Source organism: Vulpes vulpes, chromosome X (genome assembly GCF_048418805.1).
Source record: "Vulpes vulpes isolate BD-2025 chromosome X, VulVul3, whole genome shotgun sequence".
Taxonomy (NCBI): domain Eukaryota; kingdom Metazoa; phylum Chordata; class Mammalia; order Carnivora; family Canidae; genus Vulpes; species Vulpes vulpes.
In genome coordinates this window covers 90,496,859-90,519,858 of record NC_132796.1, presented here as the reverse complement: position 1 = coordinate 90,519,858, position 23,000 = coordinate 90,496,859, and positions in this window count along the sequence as shown.

The following is a 23,000-nucleotide window of genomic DNA, read 5'->3' as shown; positions in this document are numbered from 1 at the left end:
AGCAAGGACAATGAATTATAATATAGTTGAAGTGGTAGTCAAGCTAAAGAGAAAACTAGATGAAGAAAGTTTGTTTGTGAAATAAAATCTATAAAAAATGTTATTGGGATGCCTGGGTGGCTCAGTGGTTGAGCCTTTGGCTCAGGGCATGATCCTGGGGTCCTGGGATGGAGTCCCACATCAGGCTTTTTGCGTGGAGCCTGTTTCTCCCTCTGCCTATGTCTCTGCCTCTCTCTCTGTGTGTCTCTCATGAATAAATAAATAAAATCTTTTAAAAAGTTTTTATTATGGTACCAGGGCTCCTCTTACTGCATTGGTATCTTATCTCTACACTAGAGATATTGAAATATCAAAATGGTAAAATAAACTTAATTTAATCCTTTTTAAAATTATCAGTGTGAGTAAAGTTTCTATAAGTATCCTGGAAACTAATAGAGAAATCTAAGGAGAACCCACCCACACCACTCTTTAGGATATATATCAGGCCACATTTAAGTAAGAAAAGCAGCAAATTAACAACTGGGCCATTAAAAGATTTTTCAGAATTATTTAAAGGAACAAAAGAAATACTAAAGAGAAAATAATATTGTTTGTTAAAATGATTGCTAAAATAGAAGGAAATGTTAACTAGCATCTGCATTGTGCTCAGGGAAGGAAACAAACAGGAACTCCATAGAGGAGCTGAAAGCTGTGCTGATGAAATAAATGATTGCAATAAATGAGATACAGAGTATAATGGGAAAAGGGCAGAGGGAAATGAATATTATAACATATTGGAAAATAACACTACAAACAGATATAATTATTACTACATAAATGAGTCATCTGGAGAGTACCTAAAACAGCTTTCTCAGATTGCACAGAACAAAAAGGCAAACTATAAAGAGAATAAAATTATGAGAGGCTGATAGTTATAGAAGATGGATTATTAACAACAAATTCACAAATAACTATGTTCCAAAAGAAGAGACTTGAGATATATAAAAGAAATAATATTTAAAATTTAAAATGAAGAAAGATCTAAAATTGCAGATTGCAAGGGGGTAAGTGATACAAATAAACAGGAGCAGTGAAGAGGAGAGAGAGAAATGCAGAAAACTAATGTTATTTTGTAGATGTTTATTAAGAGATTGTTAATTTATATATTACCTCTAAAAGACTTAGAGTGATGGATTTTATGTCTAAACAAACAAAAGCAAAAAAATATAGATAAATTGATCATCCAACATAAATACAGAAAAGGGTAAAAGAATGAAAGTACAAAATAAGGTGGCAAAAATAAAGCCAACTATATCATTATTCACATAAATTTTAATTACTTAAAATGATCTAAGACAGCGATCCTCAAATTGGGTTTTTTAAAAGTCCAAGCATAACTGTTCATAAGACTGATACCTAAATAAAATCACAAAAAAGGTGGAAAATAAATGAATAAAATATTTACATCAGATGGTAAGTGTTAAAATAAACGCAGTTGTAGACAAAATAGATCTCACCTCGGAAAGCATTAAGTAGGACAAAGTAAGATATTATATGTTACTAAAAGAAAATCAACTAAAATATATAAATATATAAAATATTTAGTCAGGAACATTTATTCACATAGCCAACATATTTTTGTTAAAGAAAATATTATCAAAGAAAAATTTGAAAAATATGCAATAATAGCAAGAAATTTGAGCAGACCTTTCTCAAAAACCAGTAAATCAGATGAATTAAATAAGGTTTATAAAGGATTTCAATAACCAAATTTACCAGAAAACCAGAAAGAAAACAATCTATACAGAGAGGTAGGGTAAAGGCATATTTAGAATGTTTGCAAAAATTGACACAGGATTTCTTAACTAAAACAAAATAATTACATTGTATCAATTATGTTCACACAGCACAATTCAGCAAATTTAGAAATCATTTTTAAAAAGGTCATTCCTAGGGGTGCCTGGATAGCTCAGTTGGTTAAGTATCTGACTTCATCTTAAGTCTTGATCTCAGGGTCCTAGGATGATCCCTGCATCCAGCTTCCAGCTCAGCATGGAGTCTCCTTGTCCCTCTACCCTTACCCTAACTTGTGATTTCACACTTTCTCAAATAAATACAATCTTTTAAAAAAATTTTTAAAAATAAAATAAATAAAAAGACATTCCTAAGTTCCATAAACTAAGATACTTCAAATATATCTTTCCTTAAAGAAAAATTGAAGAAATTGTTAAAAAATATATTCAGAAATAAATGATCATAAAAACACTACTTCTGAAATGTAGCCAACATTATATTAAAAAGGTAACATATGTGACTATGGCAGATTAAAAATAAATGAATTACATTAATGAAATATAAAAGAAAGACAACTGTAAAATGAGAACAAATAAAGCTGAATGAAAGGATAAATGTAAAAGCTGAATATGAGAATATTTTCTAAAAAGCAGAAGAAAATATCCATAAAAGTAGTTATTTCAGAAAGTAATTAAAAAACATATCCATAGCAGGATTATGTATAATAGCTAAAACATAGAAATAATCTCAATGTCTGTCAAAGGATGAATGGAGGGCACCTGGGAGGCTCAGTCGGTTAAACATCTGCTTTCAGCTCAGGTCATGATCCCAGAGTCCTGGAATCAAGTCCCACCTCAGGCTCCCTGCTCAGTGGGGAGTCTGCTTCTCCCTCTAACCCTACACCCTGCTTGTGCTCTCTCTCTCTCTCTCAGTCTCTCAAATAAATTTAAATATCTTTTTTAAAAAAGGAGGAATGAATAAATAAGTTGTAAATATATGCAATGGAATATTATTGACTCTCAAAAAAGGGTAAATCCTACCATTTGCTACAACATGGATGGACCTTGGAGTCACTATGCTAAGTGGTCAGACTGAGAAAGACAAATTCTGCATGATCTCACTTATATGCAGAGTCTTTAAAAAAAGAAGTAAAAAAATAACCATGAACTCATACAAAAATTGATTAGACTTTTGGTTACCAGAGGTAGAAGGTAAGAGGAGAGGGAATTAGAGGAAGATGGTCAAAAGGTTCAAACTTGCAGTTAGAAGATGAGTAAGTACTAGGGATGTAATGTACAATATTGTGACTGCATCTAACACTGCTGTATTGTATATAGGAAAGCTGTTGTAAGACTAAATGCTAAAAGTACTTGTCATAAAGAATTTTTTCTATTACTCATTTCTTCTTTCTTTTCTTTTTACTGTATTTATATGAGAAGATAGATGTTAGCCAATCATATTATAGGTAATCATTTCACAATATATGTAAATCAAACCATCATGCTGTACACCTTAAACTCAGTGATGTATGTCAATTATTTCTCAATAAAAATGAAAAAATACAAATTTTGACACTTGAAAGAGAAGAGGTAAAATATAAAAATATCAGATGACTACTAGGACACAAGACTACTATGTAAAAATTTATGCCAATATATGTGCCCACACAGAGTAAACAATAATTTAGAAATATATATAATATATATAACATATATAATATAAAAGCATACAGAATTTTCCAAAATTATAAGTTAAAAATCTGAATAGACCAATACACTATAAAATGAATAAATCTTTGACAGTAGACCTTTTACTACCATTTCATGTGCTTCTATGAGGTATTCAAATACAAATCTCAAGGAACAAATAACTGTCTTCTTAAGCACAGTGTTCCAGAGCTTCAGAAAAATGAGTAGATCATAATTTCCATTTGGGTGGCTAGCACAAAGTTATACCAAATCTGGAAAAGGCTGTACTACATATAATAATTACTAAAACTCATGTATAGTTATAAAAGCAAAAATCCTAAGTAAAATATTAGTGAATTGAATTCAGGAAGATTCTAAAATAGTAATATAGTCAAAGCAAGTCAGATGTACCTTGGGATGTCACAAAGAATTGATAATCTATTGCTGTGGTTCACCTCTTTAGTAGATTGGGAGGAAAATATTAACATCTCAGTGATATGATAAAGTACTTAGGGAAATTCAATGTACCATCATTATAAAAATGTCTAGCAAACTAAAGATAAAGGAATACTTCCTTAAGTCGATGTAAGGTAACTACAAAAAAAGATCATATTTCTGATAAAATTTTGGAAAATACTTTTCTTAAGGTCATGAATATATTAAAGATACTATAACTGTTACTATTGAGCATTTTAATGATGGTCCTAGTCAATATAAGTAAAGACAAATAAATAGAAAGTATAATAAATGGAAAAGAATAGATAAAACTTTCCAAACTGAAAATTCTACTTGTATTTTTAGGTGACTGGGAATACATGTTATTACAAAGAGTGGTCAAATAACAGAAATAATAAAACACACTGTATAGACTCAATAATAGGATGGGGATGACAACTGATAAAATTAGTGAAACTAAAGGCAAATCCACAGAATTCACACAATCTAAATAATAGAAAATATGCTGAAAAAAGTAAACAGAAGAATCTGCGGAACAAAATTGTGTATCATTAGAACACCAGAAGGACGGGGCATGTGGATGTCTCATTTGGTTAAGTGTCTGACTCCATTTCAGCTCAGGTCAAAATCTCAGTGTTGTGAGGTTGAGCCCCAGATTGAGCTCCACACTGAGCATGGAACTTGCTTGATATTCCCTCTCTCCTTCTCCCTTTGCCCCTCCCACCTATCTAAAAAACACAAATTGATTAATTAATTAATTAATTAAATAGAATGCCAGAAGAGAAGAAATAGTGTGGGGCAAAAGGAACATTCAAATAAATAACAGCTGAAAACATCCCAAATTTTATGGAAAGCACAAACTTACAGATTCATAAAACTGAGTAAATAGCATATAGGTTATGTTCAATGACATCCAGCCTCAAACAGATCATAATATTCTGAAAACAAAAATCAAGGAAAATATTTCGAAAGCAGCAGAGAGAAACAACACATTATCTATTTTAAAGGCCACCAATTCAAATGACAGCGCATTTTTCATTTGAGACCATAGGGGCCATTTCAAGTACTAAATGAAAGGAACTGTCCAACAACTTTAGGAACACAGGGAATATAAAAACACTCCCACATGAAAGAAAACAAAAAGAATTTGTCACTATCATATCTATGCTTTTATTATCAGCTTTATTGAAGTATAATTGAAAAATAAAAATGTATATATTTAAAATAAACAAAACGATTTGATATACATATACTTGGTAAGATGATTAATTAATCAGGTTAATTAAGACACCTGTCACCTCACATAGTTATTTTGTGTGTGTGTGTGTGTGTGTGTGGTCAGAAAGCTTAATGACTGATATTTTTAGCAAATTTTAACTATACAACAGAGTATTATTAATTATAGTCACAATGTGGGCAGCCTGGGTGGCTCAGCAGTTTAGCGCCGCCTTCAGCCCAGGGTGTGACCCTGGAGACCCGGGATGGAGTCCCATGTCAGGCTCCCTGCATGGAGCCTGCCTCTCTCTCTACCTGTGTCTGTGCCTCTCTCTGTGTGTGTCTCTCATGAATAAATAAATAAAATCTTAAAAAAAATTATAGTCACAATGTTATACATTACATTCCCAGAGTTTATTCATCCTATAACTGAAAGCTTATACCTTTAACCAGCATCTCCCCATCCTCCCTACTCTCAAACCCTTGAGAGCCACCATTCTACTCTCTGTTTAGTAGATCTGTAGCTACACAGAAGGCTAAAGGAAGTTTTTTAAACAGAAAAGTAATAATGAGAAAAAACAAAAACAAAAAACTTTGGAGCATCAGGAAAAAAGAAAAAACAGAAAGTAGATATATGGATACACATAATATTTTGCTCATGAGCTTTATAAACTGTATTTAATGAATGAAACAAAAAATACAATATCATCTGACACTCAAAAAATTGTATTTTAATAAGGGGAAGGCTAAGTAATCTGAGAATGCAAGTGAATATTCCACTCTTATTTGAAGTGAGGTAAATTTTTATGTAGAAATATATAAATAAAATAGTAAGGCTGATTAAATAAAGCAATAAATGACAATGTCTGTCTCCCATGTCTGCAGTTGTATAAATTTATATGCAACAACACTGGTTTTAAATGTTAAAACCAAGCCCATTCACTTATCTCTGGAATGAGCCCTGGGAATTAAGATTTAGGGGAGTGAACAAAAGAGACTTGACCACTAGTTAAAATTTTCAACCTTGATGCCTTGAATCTGCTTATATACTAATTATATAATAAAAAGTAATCAGAGGAGACTTACAATTTCTGGTTAGCATGTAAGGAGCACAGAAGTCATGACTCCCATTCTAACAACAAGAAAAAAGTTAAATGCACTGAAAAAAAATCAACAAATCTTCTTAGATCCAACCAAGAACTGAATCACAGATCAAACAGCTGTCTGTAAAACTTGGGAAACATATAGGTGGACATAGAGAATCACAAATTAGTTGAGTAGAATACAAAGGCAGAACATGTCACGGGAACCAGAATGAAAGTAGGAAAACCTAACCTAAAAATGAAACATTACTAGAGGCATTGTACGGACAAGCTTAAGAGTTAAAAACACCAGGAGGACCCATTCTTGGGGAGGAGGTGGGATAATTCTGTGAATTTTATCTCCAGAAGCCCTACTACCAGGCTCTCATAGTGAATACCAAAGAAAAATCTCTTTGTACTTCCAGCAAGAGGATGCAAAAAGTAGCCATTTTGAAATGTGCCCAGGACATTCTGTTGTTCCTAACAATGCCCACTCTCAACAGAAACTATTTTACCAGAGTCTAACTGACCTAGGAAAAGGGAAATACCCATTACTAGGCTCTTCTAGCCTTCTTGTCCCACCTAATGGGGGCAAACATCTTGAGAAGCACTTATAAAGGTCACAACCAAATGGTACAGGCTTACTAAAAGACATAATTGCAGGACTATAGAATATTTCTTCCTTCCTAACATGTTACTACATCAGTAGGCACCTATGAAACAAGAGAGACAAAAACCAAGGACACTACAGAAAATTTACTCTGTGACACTAACAGCTAAAAAAAAAAAAAAGAAATAAAAAAACCAGTAAACTTAACTCTTACCAGATAAACATAAAACTGTAAAATACAGTTTATATTCCTGGAGCTGCTGCTAACAAAGGAAAAGGGTAGACATCTTCCTATAGCCCAGCAAAACTGCAAAATTAGGAGAAGCACAGAACTGGCATCTCATACTGGAGGGAAGAAGGAGTAGAGCATGTCTCTAACATCTCTAGATTTTTCAATGTTTCCCCAAGTAGTTGGTTCCTAGACACCTCACCCCACCCCTGCGCACTACACCAACACTGAAAAAAATCAGCCAGGCCCAGATGCTTCTAGTTTACAGGAACAGAGAAAAAGAAGCAGGAGGCTCAGTGCAGCCAGCAAGGTTCTGTAAGATGGAAAAATTACATAACTTAAGCTGCTTCTCCCTGAAGAGGGAGAGAGAGGAGTAAAGCTTGCCCCTAAAAATCCTTGGGATTTAATATGTTGCTCAAGGGCCAGCTTTATACAATACAATGATGGACACCATAAGGAGTAATAGATTAAGCCATACTCAGACAACAGAGGGAGCAAGAGATTATGGGCTGCTGATGAATTAAAAAATAAAATAAAATCTTTGAAAGAGAGTAGGTAGGAAAAAAAGTATACAATCTCTAAACAGGATGCCCAAAGTCTGAAACCAAGCTGATTGTTGAAGATCTTTCACAGTCATATTTAGCTCAGAAAGACTGGAAAAGGTGGCCATTTCTTCAAACATGTAATCACTGTGGAAAACTACAAGAAACATGAAAAAGAAAAACATGGCTGAAAAAAAAGAATGAAATAGATCTCCAGTAATTGTCCTAAAGAAAGGGAGATTTAGGAGTTGGCAGACAAAGAATTCAAAATTACCATCTTGAGGAATTTCAGAGTTGCAAGAGAACAAAGTCCAATATCCCTGATGAATTTAGATGCAAATATCCTCTACAAAACACTAGCAAAGCAAATTCAATAGTACCTTAAAAGGAAGAAACACCATGACTAAAAGGGATATATCCCTAGGATGTTACAACATACACAGATTTATGTGATACACCACTTTAACAGAATAAAGGGGGGGAGTGGGAATCAGATGATAATCTCAAATAATACCAAAAAAAAAGCATTTTGCTAATTCAAGACTCTACATGATAAAAAATTTCAACAAATTACATATAGACAGAATATAGAACATAATAAAGTGGGGATCCCTGGGTGGCTCAGCGGTTTAGCGCCTGCCTTTGGCCCAGGATCCACTTTGGAGTCCCGGGATCCAGTCTCACTCCGGCTCCCGGCATGGAGCCTACTTCTCCCTCTGCCTGTGTCTCTGCCTCTCTCTCTCTCTCTCTCTCTCTCTCTCTCTATGTCTATCATGAATAAATAAATAAAATCTTAAAAAAAAATCTTTAAAAAAAAGAACATAATAAAGACCACGTATGAGAAGTCAACATATAACATCATAATCAATGAAATAAAACTGAAAAATTCTCCTCTAAGATCAGGAACAAGGCAAGGATGCTTAATCTTGCCACTTCTATTCAACAAAATACTGTATGTTCTAGTCGGGGTAATTTAAAAAGGAAAAGAAATAAAATGTATCCACATAGGAAAGAAGAAATAAAATTATCTGTGTTCACTGATGACATACATGATCCTATATGTAGAAACTCTAAAGACTCCACAAAAAAGAACTTAAAACCAAATTCAGTATAATAGGATGAAAGAAACATCACCTATATTTCTATACACTAACAATGAACGATGTGAAAGAGAAATTAAGAAAATAATCCCATTTATAATAGTATCCAAAGGACTAAAATACTTGTGAATAAACTTACCAAGAAGATAGAAAAACTTGTATGTTGAAAAAAAAAACTTGTATGTTGAAAACTATAAATCATTAATGAAATTAAAGAAGACACAAATGTAAAGACATACTGTCTTCATGGATTGGAAGTTGTGATACTATTTAGATGACAACCAGAGTGGGATGCCTGGGTGGCTCAGAGGTTGAGCATATGACTTTAGTTCAGGATGTGATCCCGGGGTCCCAGGATTGAGTCCCACATCAGGCTTCCTGCATGGAGCCTGCTTCTCCCTCTGCCTGTGTCTCTGCTTCTCTCTCTGTGTGTCTCTCATGAATAAATAAATAAAATCTTTTTTAAAAATGATAGAGTGATCTACACATTAAATGCAATCGCTATCAAAATTCCCATGGCATTTTTTTCCCACGGCATTTTTTAAATAAATATAAAAAATAATTCTAAAATTCAGATGGAACCATGAAAGACCCCAAATATCCAAGGCAATCTTGAGAAAGAGAAATAATGCTGGAGGCATCATAATTCCTGATTTCAGAATATATTATGAAGCTATACTTATTAAAACAGAAAGATACTGGCATAAAGACATATAGACCAATGTAATGTAAAAAAGAGCCTAGAAATAAACTCATGCATATATGGACAATTGATATTTCACAAAGATACCAAGCATACAGAATGAGAAAAGGAATAGTTTTTCCAACAAATGGGGTTAGGGAAATGGCATATTCTTATGCAAAAAAATGAAATTGGACCCTTATACTATACATAAAAATCAACTAAAAATGAAATAAATTTTAAATGTTAAGATCTGAAACTATAAAATTCATAGAAGAAAACAGAGGAAAAGCTTCATTATTTGTCAATGATTTCTAAAGAACTGAAATCAAGAATTCAAAGATACATGCAATTCCATGGTCACTGTAGTATTATTCGCAGTGCCCAAGATATGTAAACAACTTAAATATCCAGCAACTTATCTATGGGTTTAAAAAGTGTGGTAAAAAAAAGAAAAATAAATAAAAAGACAAAAAGTGTGGTATACACATTTCATATATATGTGGAATATTATTTGTCCTTAAAAAGGAAGGAAATCCCACCATACGTAATGACATTGGTATACGTAAAGGACATCATGCTAAGTGAAATAAGCCAGGAACAGAAGGAAAAATAGTGCATGAATTCATTTATATAAGCTATCTACAATAGTGAAACTCATAGAAAACAAGAGTAAAATGTTTCTTAGTAGTAGTTGAGGGTAGGGGGAAATTGAGAGTTGATGTTCAGCAGGTATAAAGATTCAGTTCTACAAGACGTATAAATAAGTCTTAGAAATCTATAAAACATTATGCCTACAGGTGACTGTTCCATATTATACACTTAAAAATTTGTTAAGAGGGCATATCTCACATGAACTGCTTTGACAAAAAAAAAAAAACAAAAACACACAAACAAAAAAGGAAAAAAACCTATGTTGTGTGATAACGAATTGATGGATATGTGGCATCATATATTCATCAAAACTCATACATTGTACAACACAATGAAACTTTAGTTAATAATGATGTATCAATATTTACTCATTATTGTAACATACTTACCACACTAAAGCAAGATATTAAGAATAGGGAAAATTAGGGGTAGGGAGAGGGGAGGGATTTGCAGGGGGTACAAAAAGTAAAGTGCATTGATTTTATAAAGGAATCGATGCATACATCTAGAACAATGAAAAAACATGTTATAACAATGTATGATAAGCTGTTATGTTAGAGGAAATAAAATATACAAGGAATATATCCTAGTCTAAGAATGAGTTAAGAATTTCCCAGAGCAGTAATGTGGAAGCTATTGAGATAGTAGATTATGAATAATCCACAAGGAGAAGAATCAGCAACCTTGGCATATAAGTAAATAGATAGAAACACTATTTAGTTAAAAAGAGAGACATTTATTGTGTAATAAGTAAAATAATTCGAGAGAGATTGTAACAAGAAATGAAACTGGAGAATATTTGGACAGTAGAGGTATTTGTAAGCAATGTGTACTAGTAAATTTTCCAGAAAAATGAAACTAGCAGAATATAGAAACAGACAGACTTATTGTGAGGAATAAGCTCATAGGATTATGTAGGTTGAGAAGTACAAGCAGAAGATCTAAGAAAGCTAGTGCTATAATTCAGCCTGAATCTGGGCCTAAGAACCAAGAGATGAGATGAGATATCCCCCAGAAGCAGGCAAGCAGGAACTAAAAAAGGGCCAATTTTCCATTGTCTGCCTTTTGTTCTAGCCTGGCCCTAAATGGATTGAATGAGGCAAACCACCTTGAGGAGAACAATCTCTTTTACTAAATCCACTGATTCAGATGCTAGTCTGGAAATACTCTCACAGACATCTCCAGAACTAATGTTTCACCAGAGAAGACCTACACATGGCCAACAAGCACATGAGAAAATGCTCCCCATTACTTGCCATCAGGGAAATACAAATCAAAACCACATTGAGATACCACCTCACACCAGTGAGAATGGGGAAAATTAACAAGACAGGAAACAACAAATGTTGGAGAGGATGTGGAGAAAGGGGAACCCTCTTGCACTGTTGGTGGGAATGTGAACTGGTGCAGCCACTCTGGACAACTGTGTGGAGTTTCCTCAAAGAGTTAAAAATAGAGCTACCCTATGACCCAGCAATTGCACTGCTGGGGATTTTACCCCAAAGATACAGATGCAGTGAAAAGCTGAGACACCTGCACCCCAATGTTCATAGCAGCAATGTCCACAATAATCAAACTGTGGAAGGAGCCTCAGTGTCCAACAAAAGATGAACAGATAAAGAAGATGTGGTCTATGTATACAATGATATATTACTCAGCCATCAGAAGAGATGAATACCCACCATGTGCTTCAACGTGGATGGAACTAGTGGGTACTATGCTGAGTGAAGTAAGTCAATCAGAGGACAATCATCATATGGTTTCAGTCATACAAGGAATATAAAAAATAGTAAAAATAGTGAAAATAGATCATAGGGGAAAGGAGAGAAAAGGAGTGGGAAATATCAGAGAGGGTGAAAGAACATGAGACACCTAACCCTGGGAAACGAACAAGGGGTAGTGGAAAGGGAGGTGGGTGGGGGGTTGGGGTGACTGGGTGATGAGCACTGAGGGGGGCACTTGACGGGATGAGCACTGGGTGTTATATTCTATGTTGGCAAATCGAACTTCAGTATATATATATATTGAATATATATTTAAAAAGTTGGGCTAAAGACAAAAAAAAAGAAAGAAAGAAAGAAAGAACTAGTGTTTAATCCAGGCATCCCATGGCCAGTCAGTTTGACATGTAAAATTAACCATCACATAATGTTTAGAATTTCAGACCTCATCCTAAGGATAATGGAGAGGTAATCCAAACAAATACTCTCACAAGTAAAAATTATCTACCCTATTTTATTCAACTACAATGCAATACAATTCTGCAGGTAGGGGAATTCTTTTAAATTTTAAAGGTGAATTAAAAATATGCAAGAATAGATTATTATTATGTTAATTTATGTTTTATATTAACAGCTGTTAAAATAAGTGAAAGATGAATTGTGTGTTCTCTGGATATTTTGTTCTCCAATTTCAAAGAGCTAGTCAGACCTTAGCTCCCTTATCTCAGACACGTTTGAAGTATCACAAGTAAAAGTTACTTAAAAACAACTTAGAGAGATACAGAATAATGTTATAAATGTTCCTTATAAAAACACATGACAGAGAGAGATTGATAAAAACATATGGTAAGTGCTATGGAGGGTAAAGATTTTCCTAGACTCGGAAGAACTGAGAAGTTTGTGGTTTGTACAAATAATGGGCATGCATACATAAAGATGGCAAGATCTCTAGAATAATGTTTTTTAGCTTTGGAAAAGAATCCTTGTTTTTAAAAAGAGCACTAAATCAAGAAACCTACCAGACTGCATGGAATCATAGAGATTTAAACAATTAAGCAGTGTGGGCAAAACTCCAGAGTGCCCTCTACCAATTTCTTACTTCATATATCTCTGGCATATTTTTATAATTCTAGCTAGATTACAGAGTATTATCCCTAAGAATGACTCAAAATCTAATCTTTTCTAGACTAAACAAAATAGAGGTGATAATTTTATATTAGTTTCCTAAGACTGTCAAAACAAAGTACCACACACACACACACACAGAAAAAGTACTACAAAGGTGGGTGGCTTAAAACAACAGAAATTTATTTTTTCACATTCTAGAATCTAAAAATCTTGCAATCAAGATATCAACAGGGCAATGTTGATTATGGTACATCTTGGGACAAAATTCTGCTCTACATGTAGGCCTGTAAAATTAGAAAACAAGTTATGTTTCCAGAATATAATGGTGTGACAGGCATGAATAGACAACTCCATTTGAAAAAGGAGAAATTGGAAGGAATAAAGGGATCATAGAATTGAGGCAGGAAGGGAGACTAGGGAGACAAGTTGACCAAAGTAAAGTCATTTAGATTTTATATTGACCCTTAACAAAAGTCAGTAGGTCATAAAAAGGGTCACAAGATTGGGCTCGTGGTAGACCACAAGATCCCATTCACTCCGACAGTAAAAGCCACAAAGGCTGGACATTCGTTAACATTGGTCCCTGTGGGTAATTTCACAATACCAAGAAAATGGAAACACTAACATCCCAATGTAACTGATAAACCCAATGTTAAAAGAGTGAGCCTCTCCCTATATGGTTAGCTAATTTGAAAAAAGTTTATTAGATGTAAAGGGCAGTGTTCCCTTCCCCATCAGGGAGGAGAGACAGTTACTTGTTCATGAAGTATTTCCATTCTTACTTCTATACTTAATAAATCTAATGTCCCTTTCTCTAAATAGCTTTCTCTTGAATTATTTCTCCTAGAAGGCCAACAACCCTCTTGTCAAGCAGCCTGAGGCCCTCCCACTTGGCACATAGGCCAACCTAGAATCAAAACTTATGCAAGTTCAAAACTAGGGAGAACAAATTCGATTATGTGAATAAACCTGTGAATAAATCTCTTTAGCTTGATAGTTCACCTTCTAGGCCTGTAGATATCCCACTGGATTCTAAGAATTAGAACAATCAAGGAATCTTACTGCATTCTTACTCATTTTTCCACCTCTACTAGACAACCAATCATTGAAAATGATTTTTAATTTTTAATGTTTTAAGAAGTAATTTATTTGAGAGAAAGAGAGAGAGAACATGAGAGAGAGCACAAGCAGGGGGGCGAGGGGAGGATAGATAGAGAAGCAGACTCCTTGTGGAGCAGGGAGCCTGATGCAGGACTTGATCCCAGGAGACTGGAATCATGACCTGAGCCGAAGGCAGACACATAACCCACTGAGCCACTCAGGCTCCTTAAAATGATTTTTTATAAAGGAAAAGGAAAGATAAAGCAATCTTAATTTGACATTCAGTCCTTCTCATTCATCAATATGCCATAGGCAGAATATCTATAAAATGTGTACAGATCAAGTAGTGAAAAAAAATTGTTTTGCCAGTTTTCTGTAGCAATTTCATTACTGTCATAAGAATGAAATGCACACACATGTATGAGGTACAAAATATACATGGTGTAATTTCAGTTACGTCACATATGATTAAAATGCTGATATATTTGCATTTCAAACTGAAGTTGCACAATGTGAAGATGAACAGTAAGACTTAGGTCAGTAGCTTAAGATTTTAATTTTTTACAACAAATAGCATCAAATTACAAATTCAAATACAAGACACCCTGAAAAGTGAGAAAAAGACTTTTTTCTACATATGCACATAAGTAGGCACAAGAGGATGGAGTGAAAAGCAAAGTTACACATCTAATAATGAAATAAAATATCCGTACTGAATCTCAGGAATTCTAGGCTCCCTTTGTCACCATGCTTCAAGAATTTCAGCATCTAGTCTTAAACTTGCTAGGGAGGTAATTCAACAATTTATCTATGGAAATATATAAGGATATTACAGAAGACATTTGGAAATTCTCCTAATGAAAGAGCTGGATTACTGTACAATCACTGTAATTTAAAGTTTACTATTTGAAAGCCTTATTCACACACATAGAGCTTTTTTTTTTTCACACATAGAGCTTATAAACAATTCTTTTTTTGTCTAAGCGATTCTTTAATATTTCACTCCTCAATAAAAACTGACAGTGATCCATGAGCATAGAAGTCCAATGAACTCAAGATGTCTATGAAAGATAATAATATGTTCAGGAAATTCTTCTGAATGAGGAAAAACAACACCTCCACCCCCCCAAAAAAAAAGAAGAGAAAAGGAAGCAAGATAAAAAGCAAAAATTTTATTAAAAAAGATAAACATTCAAAAATGTCAATAATTCACATTTTCAGAAAAAAAATACTTTATCTTTGGAGTAATAATCGATTGTTACTAAAAGAGGAAGAACTAGTGAAATATAGAGTTCTTGGAATTTATTTTAAAGTTGAAACATCGGAAAGAGAAACCAAAATTTCCTAGAAACTTAAATAACACTGAAAACAACAACAAAAAATTGCAAAATAGGAGACAGAGCAATTTTTAATTTAAGGATTAATTCAAAAAGTACAGCAGTTTATTAGTAAGATAACCTAAGATTAAAAGCTAAGGAAACAGAGAAAATTATGAAAGAAATAAAATGGAAAAATTCCATTGACATAAAAAATAGGTGTTTCCTAATGGACCAAAAAAGTATCAACAAAATGCCTGGGAAAAAGCCTCCAACATAGGGCAGTACTGTGAAATTTCAGAACACTAAATATAGTAGAATTCAACCTAAAAGGATTAAGAAACAAAACAACAACAAAGTTCACAAGTGTAACCCTACATTTCCTTTCATAGAAAGGTACTGGTAAATTTGCTCCAACAAAACAGTTGAGTAAAGAGGATAATCACGAGATTCAGAATCCTTGGAGAACAACATAGGAGGTGAATGAAACTACTCCTAGGGTAAAACTTTGGTATACATAGAAAACAATCATTGTAGAATAGAGCAGAAGAATGTTAGGGTTAAAGGGAAATATCTCTAGGGAAAAAATACAAACACTAGATTAAACAATGCATTTCATTGCATAGAAAATGATTTTTTTTTAATTTTATTTATTTATGATAGTCATACAGAGAGAAAGAGAGAGAGGCAGAGACACAGGCAGAGGGAGAAGCAGGCTCCATGCACCGGGAGCCTGATGTGGGATTCGATCCCGGGTCTCCAGGATCGCGCCCTGGGCCAAAGGCAGGCGCCAAACCGCTGCGCCACCCAGGGATCCCAGAAAATGATAATTGATGGGTATTTCAGACACATGTTGGAACAATTGTTAAGAAGCAGCTAATAAAAAAACATTATTGTTATTAACTGAATGAAAATTCAAAACTATAAGACAAGAAACATTCACAGTACACTGGTTAGCTTAGAAGTTAATGATATTAACATAGTCATAATAATATAAACACTAAAATTATAACTGGAAAATGGAAGAAAAATAAGTCTGAATTATATCATAGTTAAATGTTCCTTTGCCAAAACTGGAAATCAATACATAATTTCTAATAACACTAAAGAAATAATGGCATGAGCATATAACCTTAAAACACAGAGGTGGGCAGCCCAGGTGGCTCAGCGGTTTAGCGCCGCCTTCAGCCCAGGGTGTGATCCTGGAAACCCAGGATCCAGTCCCATGTCAGGCTCCCTGCATGGAGCCGGCCTCTCCCTCTGCCTGTGTCTCTGCCTCTCTCTCTCTATGTCTCTCATGAATAAATAAATAAAATCTTAAAAAATAATAAAAATAAAATAAAACACAGAGGTAATGCCAGAAGGAAAATTTTATTTTAAAAAATGTTTTTTAGAAGAAAAGGTTTATATAGTTTAAAGTTGCTCTAACTGGGAAACAGTACCACGGAATGGGATGTTTATGTTACTAGTGTTTTCCATTATTAGCCCTTAGTACAATATGAACTTAAAAACTTATATGTATACATTACCCTAATAAAATAAATGTTGACTTATAAAATTAGAAAAGAACAATAAAAATTCTTAACTCTATTCTAATAAAAATTTAAAAACTGATATACTGGACTATTATGTATCAGAAAATGTATATAACTATATTAACTAAGAAAAAATATAAAAATATACCAGCAACCACTGGGGTGTCTGGATGGCTCAGTCAGTGAAGCATTGTACTCTTGATCTCAGAGTTGTGGGATCAAGCCCAGTGCTGGACATGGAGCATTGAGACACAGGCCGAGGGAGAAGCAGGCTGCATGCAAGGAGCCTGATGTGGGATTCGATCCCAGGACTCCAGGATCATGCCCTGAGCCAAAGGAAGATGCTCAACCGCTGAGCCATTCAGGCCTCAGATATATATTCATTCAGAGAAAATACTTTATCCATGGAGTAATACACATATGTATAATATATTTTTCTCATATATAATATATATATGAGAAAGATGGTAGAGGAATAGGGTGACTCTAAGCCTGTCTCCTCAAACACAGCTAGATAAATATCAAATAATTCTGAACACCCATGAAATTATCAGAAGTCTTAGAGAATGAAGCTGCACATCTACAAATCAGAATACAATCCCCAGGATATGGAAGAATTCAACCCAAAAGAAAGAACATGAAGAAATGACAGCCAGCAATGTCTAAACAAGAACGTAAAACAACAATTATAAGGATACTAGCTGGGCTTTAAAAAAGGATAGAAGACACCAGAAAATCCCATACTGAAGAGATAAAAGAACTAAAATCTAGCCATGCTGAAATTAAAAATGCTATAGCTGAGATGCAAACACAAATGCAATGCCATAAAAATGAGGATAGACAAATCAGAGGAATAAATCAGTGATATAGAAGATAATTATAGAGGTGCCTGGGTGGCTCAATTCGTTAAGTGTCCACCTTCAGCTCAGGTCATGATCTTAGAGTACAAGGATCAAGTACTGTATCAGGCTCCCTACTCAGTAGGGAGTCTGCTTCTCCCTCTCCCTTTGCCCCAGTTCCTGCTGTCTCTCTTGAACTCTCTCTCAAATAAATAAAATCTTAAAAAAAGAAGATAAAATTACAGAAAATAATGAAACTGAAAAGAAGAGGAAAGAAACGGTAATGGATCACCAAGGTACACTTAGGGAACTCAGCAACTTATTAAAATGTAATAATATTTGTATCATATGAGTCTTAAAAGATGAAGAGAGACAAAAGAGTGCAGGTTTATTTGAGGAAATTATAGCTGAAAACTTAGCTAATGTAGGAAAGGATACAGGTGTTAAAATCCAAGAAGCACAGAGAACTCCCATTAAAGTCAACAAAAAACAACCAATGCCAAGACATATCACAGTCAAATTCACAAAACACACATAAAAGGAAAAAGTCCTGAAAGCAGCAAGGGAAAAAAAGTCCTTAACCTACAAGGAAAGACAGATCAGATACACAGCAGATCCATCCACAGAAACTGGCAGACTAGAAGAAAGTTACATATTCAATGTGCTGAATGAGAAAAATATTCAACCAAGAATTATTTGTCCAGTAAGGATGTCATTCAGAATATGGGAGATAAAGAGTTTCCCAGACAAACAAAAACTAAAGGAGTTCATAACCATTAAACCTGCCCTGCAAGAAATATTAAGGGAGATTCTGTGATTGGGGAAAATAAACCTAAAGCAACAAGTCACAAGAAACACCAACTCTACAGATAATGACAATAAATTTCTATATTCAATAATCATGCTGAATACAAATGGACTAAATGCTCCAATCAAAAGACATATGTAGGTTCCTCAGAAAGTTAATAGAACTATCCTATGACCCAGCAATTAAACTACTAGGTATTTACCCAAAGGATACAAAAATATTGGATTTGGAAGGGATACATGCACCCCAATATTAATAACACCATTATCAATAATAGCTAAACTCTGGAGAGAGCCCAGATGTCCATCAACTGATGAATGGATAAAGAATAAGTGATATACATATATATATATTTATTATGCATGTGTATGTGTATATAATTGAATATATATAATTGAATATTACTCAGCCATGAAAAAGAGTGAAATTTTGCCATTTGCAATGATGTGGATGGAGCTAGAGTGAGTTATGCTAAGTGAAATAAGTCAGAAAAAGAAAAACATCATATGATCTCACTCATATGTAGAATTTAAGAAAGAACAACAGATGAACATTTGGGAAAGGAAGGAGAAAAGGGAAGGGAAAAGAGAGAAAAGGAAATTAACAATAGAAGATTCTTAAAGATAGAGAACAAACTGAGGGTTGATGAAGGAAGGTGGGCGGGGGGTTGGGATAGATGGATGAAGTATTAAGGAGGGCACTATATATCGATAACCATGAAAAAAGTTGAAAAGTCTCGCAATGAATTACTTCAAAGAGTGACACTATATGCCAGTGGTGTTATGCAGACAACTTTATTTATTTTTTTATAAATTTATTTTTTATTGGTGTTCAATTTGCCAACATATAGAATAACACCCAGTGCTCATCCCGTCAAGTGCCCACCTCAGTGCCCGGCACCCAGTCACCCCCACCACCCGCCCACCTCCCCTTCCACCACCCCTAGTTCGTTTCCCATAGTTAGGAGTTTTTATGTTCTGTCTCCCTTTCTGATATTTCACACTTATTTTTTCTCCTTTCCCCTTTATTCCCTTTCACTATTTTTTATATTCCCCAAATGAATGAGACCATATAATGTTTGTCCTTCTCTGAGTGACTTATTTCACTCAGCATAATACCCTCCAGTTCCATCCACATCAAAGCAAATGTGGGTATTTGTCGTTTCTAATGGCTGAGTGCAGACAACTTTAAACCTTAAAGTGAGAGAGGCCTATTTTATTCAAAAAGCTTCATAGTATAGGAAAAAAAAATAGAAAGTTTGGAATAATTTTTATCAACCTGTTATAACTGATATACATTGCCAGAGAAAGAATGAAAAGACTGATACATTTCACTAATAAATATAAGATGAGATCCCAAATACCTAACAAATCATGTCCAATCATGCATTATTAAAAAATATATATTATGACAAGTGAGATTTTATCACAAGAAATCATAGGTGAGTTTTAATTAGAAATTCTTTAACTTAGAGACACCTGGATGGCTCAGCAGTTGAACGTCTGCCTTTGGCTCAGAGTGTGATCCCAGAGTCCCCGGATGGAGTCCCACATCGGGCTCCCTGCATAGAGCCTGCTTCTCCCTCTGCCTATGTCTCTGCCTCTCTCCCTGTGTCTCATGAATAAATAAATAAAATATTTAAATATATAATAAAAGAAATTATTTAACTTATTCTGTATATTGTTTTATTAATAAAGAACTATAAAAATTTTAACAGTTGCTAAAAACCTTTTATTTGATAAATTTAAACACCAATTTCTGGGAAAAAACACATAGTAAAGTGAAAATAGAAGGAAACTTCTTCAACTTGTTAAGAATATATGTTATATAGCTATCTGTAATGTTTCGTGGTGAAAGAAAAGCAGATATGTAAAATTAGGATATTTACTACCATTCCCATTCCACATTCATAAATATAATGAATTCAACTATAAAAATCCCCTTTAGAGCTGAGTTACAAAAGACTAAAAACCTAAAAGTTAAGAGACACTTATTTTATTCAAAATGCTTCATAGCATAGGACAAAAAAAGAAAGCTTGGAATTATTTTTACCAATCTGTTATAACTGATATATACTGTCAGAGAAAGAATGAAAAGACTGATGAATTTCTCTAATACATATAAGATGAAAATCCCAAATATCTAACAAATCAAGTCTAATCATGTGCTAATAAAAACATATATATTATGACAAAATAGATTCTATCAAGAGAAATGACGAGTAACAAAAGACTAAAAACCTTCCTGTATCTAGTACCTCAGGTATCTGTGTGAACACTTGCCACAAAACATGACACCTATTTTATCTATCAGAGCACTAAAATTATTACTGTCATGGTTTGGGATAAAAAGTTGTGCCAACAACTGTTATTTAACATGGGATGAATTAACCTATACAAAATAATAAAACATAAAATTCTGGGAATTATTGAGAATAAATAAATTTCTTCAATTTGAATATGAAAAGAGATTATGGAAGGGGATGAAAATCAATTGGATAAACTAACATGCTTTTGGAAGGAAAATTTCCAAATTTGAAAAGATTACACATTACGTATTATTCAAATTTTCAAAGAGAAGGTGGAGAGTTGCAGAAGCTTTGATAAAACAATACTAATATCAATTTATAGAAAACCAGAACAATATAGCAAAAACACACTGTAAACACTAATGAAATGATGCATTGATTGACATTACTTCTAAAAGTGAAATAATGAGAACAGTATAGTACTCTTATTTCAACAGAGCTATTGGAAATGAAAAATAGTCTATGCCTCTGGCATACGACTATATTTGATAAAATAAAACTAGCACTTTAATTCAAGTATCAAAATATGAACATATGACGACAAAAGCTACAAAATTTAATACTTGGGAAGCTTCACTTTCAAAACTATATGGAAAACTGAAAACTCCAACATTACTTAAAAGCAAAATTATTATCTCTTCTACAAAAAATATTGCAAAGATTTATATTAACATAGGCGAGCTAACAAGGAAGCAAACTTACTTTCACATGGAAAAAAGAAATGATTATGAAAAGAAAAGTTAATGTAAAAAGATCTATTGAGTAAATTCTAGGTATTAAATACAGGAAAATAATAAAATTGAAAAATCAATATTTTGCAAACAATAATGAAAAATGAAATTTGGGCAACAATTATCAAGGGGAATTTTACAATGACTGACATCACCTAAACTCACTGGTAAATGTTAGCACCACCAAAAGTGAGAAATGCAGATATTATGTGCCTTTTGATATGATGCAATATATAAGATAAAGAATTGAACCAAATATAGGATATGGACTGTAATTGTATAGAATAATCTGGTTTTATGAACCAATAAATAACAAAATAAAATGCAAAGAGAATCTAATTTGGTCTAATTTGAAGGAGACCAATAAATAACAAAATAAAATGCAAAGAGAATCTAATTTGGTCTAATTTGAAGGAGACAAGACAAAATAAAAATTATCTTCAATGAATATGACTTACATGGATCCTGATGGAAAGAAATAACTATAAAACAACTAAAAAATGCATAATGAAGGAAATCTGCATATGGGCATGGACTTAGATACTATTAAGAAACCACTGTTAATTTTGCTGTCATTTTGGCATTGCTAAAGAAAAACAAAACAAAACAAAACAAAACATCCTGCGCTATTTTGTTTTATTTTGTTTGGCAATATATACTGTAGGATTGCCTGGGGGATAAATGACATCTGAGATTTGCTTAAAAATGCACTAGCAAAAAATCGCAGAGAGGAGATAGATAAAATAAATACAAAAAAATGTTCATTGTTTTGGAAGGTGTTTAATGTTACCTTGGAATTTGTTGGATATTCTGCATTTGTGTAAACGTGAAAAATCTACTAATAAAGTTATATTAAAACAAATATACAAAAGGAGAAAATGAAAGCACAAAATCCAACAACATATTTTATTTTTCAAATAGTAGATGGCTTTAAAATATAAATATTTCTGGAAAGAAAAAATATAATCAATATAGTCAGATATCAGATGATATGCAGATAAAGAGGAAAGTCATGAACTAGAAAATAAACAAGGGGAGTAAACCAAATGCAACACAGTGATAAAGTGGAATAGGATTGGGAGAGAGATGAGAAAGATTGATTGAGATGACTCAAAAGGCATTCTGAAACAGCAAAAGAAAATGAGGGAAAGAAAATAAGAAAAGTGGCATTGTGCAAACATTATGGAAAAGTAGTGAAAGTCTTACTCAGATATGTTTATTGAAATGATCCTAATTAATAATTTTTAAAAATCAAAAACTATCCTAAGCACACCAGACTAGACCTTAAGGACATAAAATTTAAAAAAAAACCATTTTTAAAACAAACAGGAATCAAAGACATATTGCCCACCAAAAAATAACAATGAAACTGACAGCAGTCTTCTCCACAGCCACAATATATCCAGTAGACAAAGACATACTATTCTTAACTTGCTGAAAAAACAGAATTGCAATCTTGAATTTTGTAACTTGTTTTTAATT